Source organism: Nicotiana tabacum, chromosome 11, assembly GCF_000715075.1.
Source record: "Nicotiana tabacum cultivar K326 chromosome 11, ASM71507v2, whole genome shotgun sequence".
Lineage (NCBI taxonomy): Eukaryota > Viridiplantae > Streptophyta > Magnoliopsida > Solanales > Solanaceae > Nicotiana > Nicotiana tabacum.
The window spans coordinates 83,502,465-83,508,609 of NC_134090.1; positions in this window are offsets into that span (position 1 = coordinate 83,502,465).

Below are 6,145 nucleotides of genomic sequence, written 5' to 3' on the forward strand. Positions count from 1 at the left end.
GCATATGATATTCCGCCAAATGAAATCTTTCACTTCCTTTTCTCGCACCTGTTTGAATGCTCCTGCCTCTACCCATTTAGTAAAATAATCAGTGAGTACGAGCAAAATTTTACCTGTCCTTTTGCTTGTGGTAATGGACCCACAATATCCATTCCACATTTTATAAATGGCCACGGTGCAATGACCGGATGTAGTAACTCCGCAGTTCTATGCATATTGTTACCTTACCTTTAACATTTATCGCATTTAACCACGAAACTCTCTGCTTCTTCTTCCATTTTAGGCCAATAATACCCTGCCCTAATTAGGGTTCTTACCAATGATCTTCCTCCTGCGTGATTCCCACAATGCCCCTCGTGTATTTCCCTCATTACGTACTCCGTTTGAGAAGGTCCGAGGCATCTTGCTAAGGGACCACCAAACATTTTCCGATAAAGATTGCATTGCTTTAAGCAGTACCGAGCAGCCTTTTTTCGAAGCGCATGAGCTTTTTCCTTATCACCAGGGACGGTACCATACTGCAAAAAAGCAACAATCTCATTCCTCCAATCCCAAGTTAAGTTATTAAAATTTACCTCATTCTTATCGGGGTCGAGAACTAAATGAAACAAATGAATAACTGAAGTGTTTGCATCACTTGCCACGTCAGCCGCAGATGCGAGATTAGCTAGGGCGTCTGCTTCAACATTTTCGTCCCTTGGTATTTGTGTAACTTTCCAATTTTGAAATTGTTTTATCAAATCCCGTACCTTTTCCAAGTACTGCTGCATCCTTGCTTCCCTAGTTGTATAAGTCCCCAGCATTTGATTAACTACAAGTTGTGAATCACTCTTGATTGTAATCTGATTTATGCCAAGTTCTCATGCCAGTTCTAAACCTGCAATCATAGCCTCATATTCTGCCTCATTATTAGTTATAGAATGGCATTTGATAGCTTGTCGAATGGTTTCACCCGTAGGTAGTACCAATACGATCCCTAAACCTGCACCTTTTTACGTTAGATGAACCATCAGTGAATAAAGTCCAAGTTCCTGGGTTAGCTCCATTGAACACCTGTAATTCTTTGTCTGCTTCTAATTGCATCCCTTATCTAAAATCAGCCACAAAATCAGCTAACACTTGAGATTTTATAGTAGTTCTAGGTTGGTATGTGATTTCGTATTCACTTAATTATATAGCCCACTTAGCCAATCTACCTGATAACTCATGCTTATGCAATATATTACGTAAGGGATAAGCAGTTACTACAGCAATAGGGTGACACTGAAAGTAAGGTCTTAATTTCCTAGATGCCATGATTAATGCAAGTGCAAGCTTTTCCAATTGAAGATATCGTGTCTCTGCATCTAACAAAGATTTACTAACATAATAGATCGGATATTGTTTACCTTGGTCTTCTCAGACTAAAACAACACTTACCGCTACTTTAGAAACAGCAAGGTAAATAAGAAGTCTTTCCTCAGCTTTGGTTTTGCCAGTAATGGTGGATTTGATAAGTACGTTTTCAAATTTTTGAGCGCCTGCTGACATTCCTCATTCCATTCGAAATGATCTTGCTTTTTAAGAGCTGAAAAGAATTTAAGGCGCTTTTCTGATGATTTGGAAATGAATCTTCCCAAGGCTGCAATTCTTCCTGTTAGTCTCTGAACTTCTTTTTTACTTGAAAGCATATTAGGGATTTCTTCAATGACCTTAATTTGTGCGGGATTCACTTCAATACCACCGTTAGAAATAAGAAACCCTAAAAACTTACCTGATGCAACACCAAATGCACATTTCTCGGGATTTAACTTCATATTAAATTTGCGCAGAATTTGAAAAGTATCAAACAAGTGTGATATGTGATCTCTCGAATGCTGAGTTTTAACGAGCATATAATTTATATAAACCTCCATGGTTTTTCCTAAATATTCTTGAAACATTTTAGTAACCAGCCTCTGATATGTTGCACCAGCGTTTTTGAGACCAAAAGGCATTACTTTATAACAGTAAGTCCCTCTGTCTGTTATAAATGAAGTTTTTTCTTCATCTCCCGGATCCATTTTGATCTGATTATAACCTGAATATGAATCTAAAAAGCTTAATAGTTCATGCCCTGCAGTTGCATCAATCAGCTGGTTTATATGTGGTAGGGGAAATGAATCTTTAGGGTAAGCTTTATTAAGGTCTGTGTAATCTACACAAACTCACCACTTACCGTTCTTCTTTGGAACTACGACAGTATTGGCTAACCAATTAGGATACTTTACCTCGCGGATGGATCCAATCTTTAGCAATTTTTGAACCTCTTCTTGAATTACCTGATTCTTGAAAGTTCCTAGCTTTCTTTTCTTTTGCTTGACATGAGGGTATGATGGGTCTTCATTTAATTTGTGAGTCATCACCTCCGGTGGTATCCCTGTCATGTCAGAGTGGGACCAAGCAAAACAGTCTACATTAATTTTTAAAAATTCAATTAACTTACCTCTCATGCCTTGGCTAAGATTGGCCCCTACGTAGACTTTCTTATCAGGCCATTGAGCGAATAACACAACAGGCTCCAATTCCTCAATTGTTGTTTTGATATTTTCGTTTTCTTCTGGTTCTTGAATGGTGTCAGGCCTTGAATCCACATCTATTCGTCCCTGTTCAGTTGAGGTTTGTGTTGTGGTGCCATCAACTGTCTTCTGTGATTGCTATTTTCCTTCATTTTTCGTACTGGAATCTGCTACAGAATTGATGCTCCTGGATGTATGTTGATCTCCACGAATTTGACATACTCCCCAGGGTGATGGAAATTTAATGACTTGATGCAAGGTTGAAGGAACAACATCCATTTCATGGATCCATGGTCTCTGAAAGATCATATTGTAAGCCATCTCCATATGTACTACTTGAAACTTTGTATCTTTGACTACTCCTTCTGCGAATGTGGTGAGTGTTACCTCTCCTTTCGTCACAATACTAGAATTATCAAATCCAGATAGAGTATGCGCCTTTGGTATTATTCTATCTTCTGCTTGCATCTCACGTAATACCCTTAGCAAAATAATGTTCACGGAAATACCTGGATCAATCAAAACTCGTTTTACATTAGTATCATGTACAATTAGAGATATTACCAGTGCATCATTATAAGGGGTTAATACGCCATATGCATCTGCATCATCAAATGTAATGCTTTCTTCCTCTATGACATGCCGCACCCGTTTCCCTTGGGTGATTGTAACTTTGGAAATTTTGTTATATGCAGTGTATGATATGACATTGATGTCTTCACCTCCGCTTATAACGTTGACGATTCTTTTGGGAGAAGGTGGCTTCGGGGGCTCCTGCCTGTTCTTCATGTAAGCTTGCTTACCTTTCTCACTGAACAACTCAGTGAGATATCCTTGTTTTAATAAATGATCAACTTCACTTTGTAAAAACCTACAATCTGCCATTTTATGCCCGTGGTCATTATGAAACTCGCACCAATGATCAGGGTTGCGCCTGTTTGGATTCGATCTCATCTCTTTTGGCCATCGTACCTTATCTCCCGTGCTTCTCAAAATAGCTACGAGCTCGGAAGTGCTCACGTTGAAACTATAACCGCCAAATCTCGCCTTCAAATTTCTATCATCATCTCATGACTCATAGGTATTTCGATCGTTTCCAAATCTTGATGAAGAACCTGACTCTCTATTCCTTGATCTGTGATCATACCTTTGATTGTCCTGCTTTGATCGTGAGTCTTTTCCCCCAGGTCCCATGTATGGCTCGTACCTATTTTTACCGGATCTTTTTTCGGTCTCCGCACGTCTCAAACTTACCTTTTCTTCTTTTTGAAGTCGTGGAACAGTATCTTCTTCTATACTCAGCTTCGTGTTATACCTGTTGTAAACATCATTCCACGTTGTAGCTAGAAATTCACGAAGGCTTTCTTTGAGTCGCCTCGTAGCTTCTGAGTTTTTTTTATTCAAATTGCTTGTGAAAGCTATAGCTGCCCAATTATCTGGTACACGTGGTAATGTCATTCTTTCACGTTGGAATCTGTCCACGAACTCTCTAAGCAATTTTGAGTCCCCTTGCTTGATCTTGAAAATATCTTCCATTCTTTTTTCGACTTTTTGAGCTCTCGAGTGTGCTTTGATGAAAGAATCTGCAAGCTCAGCAAAAGAATTTATAGAATTTTCGGGTAAAAGAGAATACCATGTTAATTCTCCCTTGGTGAGTGTTTCACCGAATTTTTTGACTAATACTGATTCAATCTCCTGCTTAGGCAAATCGTTGCCTTTTACGCCTGTTGTGAATGCAGTCACGTGGTTTCGTGGGTCTATTGTTCCATCATATTTTGGAATATCAGGCATTTTGAATTTCTTTGGAATTGGGAGGGGAGCAGCACTTAGCTTCCAGGTTGCTGTGAATATTTATCCATATCTACCCCTTTGATTACGGGCGGCACCCCGGGTATTTGCTCTATGCGGTCACTTTGCTCCTTGAGCTGTTTCTGAAATGTTAGTACTAAATTTTGTAAATCGGAATTGATTAAATTACCTGGTTCTCCCTCCTGTGGTTCACTGGGAGTTCCACCACTACCTGAGTTAACAAGCCCGGAATGAGGGTTCTCCAAAGTGTTGTTATTTGGAGTGAGTGTGGGTGTTGCAGCAGGTAACTGGTAAACAAATGCCTCAAGAGCTTTATTGACTTGTGCAACAATTAGTTTATGCAAAGCTTCATCGATAGCCTCAACATTTTCAAATTGAGCGTGTCCATTCGTATGAGACCCCTCAGGAGTGCCCTCACGAGACCGCCGAAGAGAATCTCGTGGAGAAGAGACCAGGGTGTTAGTATTCTGTGGATCACCATGGCTGTTGGTTTTCTCGGTTTCCTTGAATGTCATCACTGTTGTTCAACATGGTTGATGCAACAAGATAAGTTAAGCTAAAAGAGAATAGATTATCAGATTCCCGGTAACGGAACCAATTTGTTTAACCAAAAAATGGGATTTCGGTCAAAGCTTTAGTTTAGAAGAACTCGGGTTACTGATAATCAAAAGAATATATGAAATAAAGTAATTTGGCTAACAATAATATAATCAGAAGAAAAACAAGTAAATCGATATATTCAAATAGTCTTTCGTCCTTACAATTGATCAGTTATCTCCCTTTTATAGCTATTTGGGAGATATGCGTTTTGCCCTTGTCATAATAAGGCTATTATGAGTAATTAAAGACATTAAATGCTATGTTACACAATCATTGTATTTAATACAGATTTTCTAACGTATTCAGTATTTAATGCTCACTAAATATTGTATTTGTACTCTCATATATTGTCAGATTCATTCCCCTTGATTCCTGGACCTAAATGACTTAAATAGGTACGGGCGCCGAGTCCTTTGAATATCTGCCCGTGCCTCTTCCTTTGCCTTTGCTCGTATCTGTTGCAACTCGTGTCTCTTTGCCAGCTGTAACTCTTTGACTAGTCTACGTGTCTTGACACGTCATCTTTATTCCACTTTAATATGTAAACTCAATTTTTCCCAATACAGATAGTCCCCCCATTTGCCATTTATTCATCAATTGAATATTTGGGAAGTGAATTTCACGTTTAAGCTTCTCAGAGGTGAGCCCTCCCCCCCTCCCCCCTGTAATCTGCGGCAGCTCCATCCATAAGGTATCACTTTTGACCTCGATGTCGGAATCCAACAATTGGGAAAGGACTGTGAAAAAGTCCAGTCCACTAGCCATTAAGATGTAGTAAGTTGTTGCAGGATATGAGTATCCGAAGCCGAAGCCGAGCGACGACGACGGCGCGAGGGTTTGCCTTCTTCTTAACTCTTTAAGAGCTAAAAGAAGAGTAATTGTATATATACCCATCAAAAGTATTTTCCTCCTTCAATATTGGACAATGCCCTTTTGTCAAGGAGGTAAACTCAAATATTTTATTTTCTCTCTATTTCTCATTCACCCTCTTTTAAGCTAAAATAAACTTAAAAACCCAACACTATCACTACCTAACAATAACGTAGTAACTGAGAGACCATATTTAGATGCAACTGAAATTAAATGAAACTTGAAAAGATAAAGTAATGGATCCGTTCCACCATCTCGAGTAATTTTAAGAACCAGCAGCAAGTAACCAGAAACAACATTAACTCCACAGCAAGCTTTGCTTCTTAACT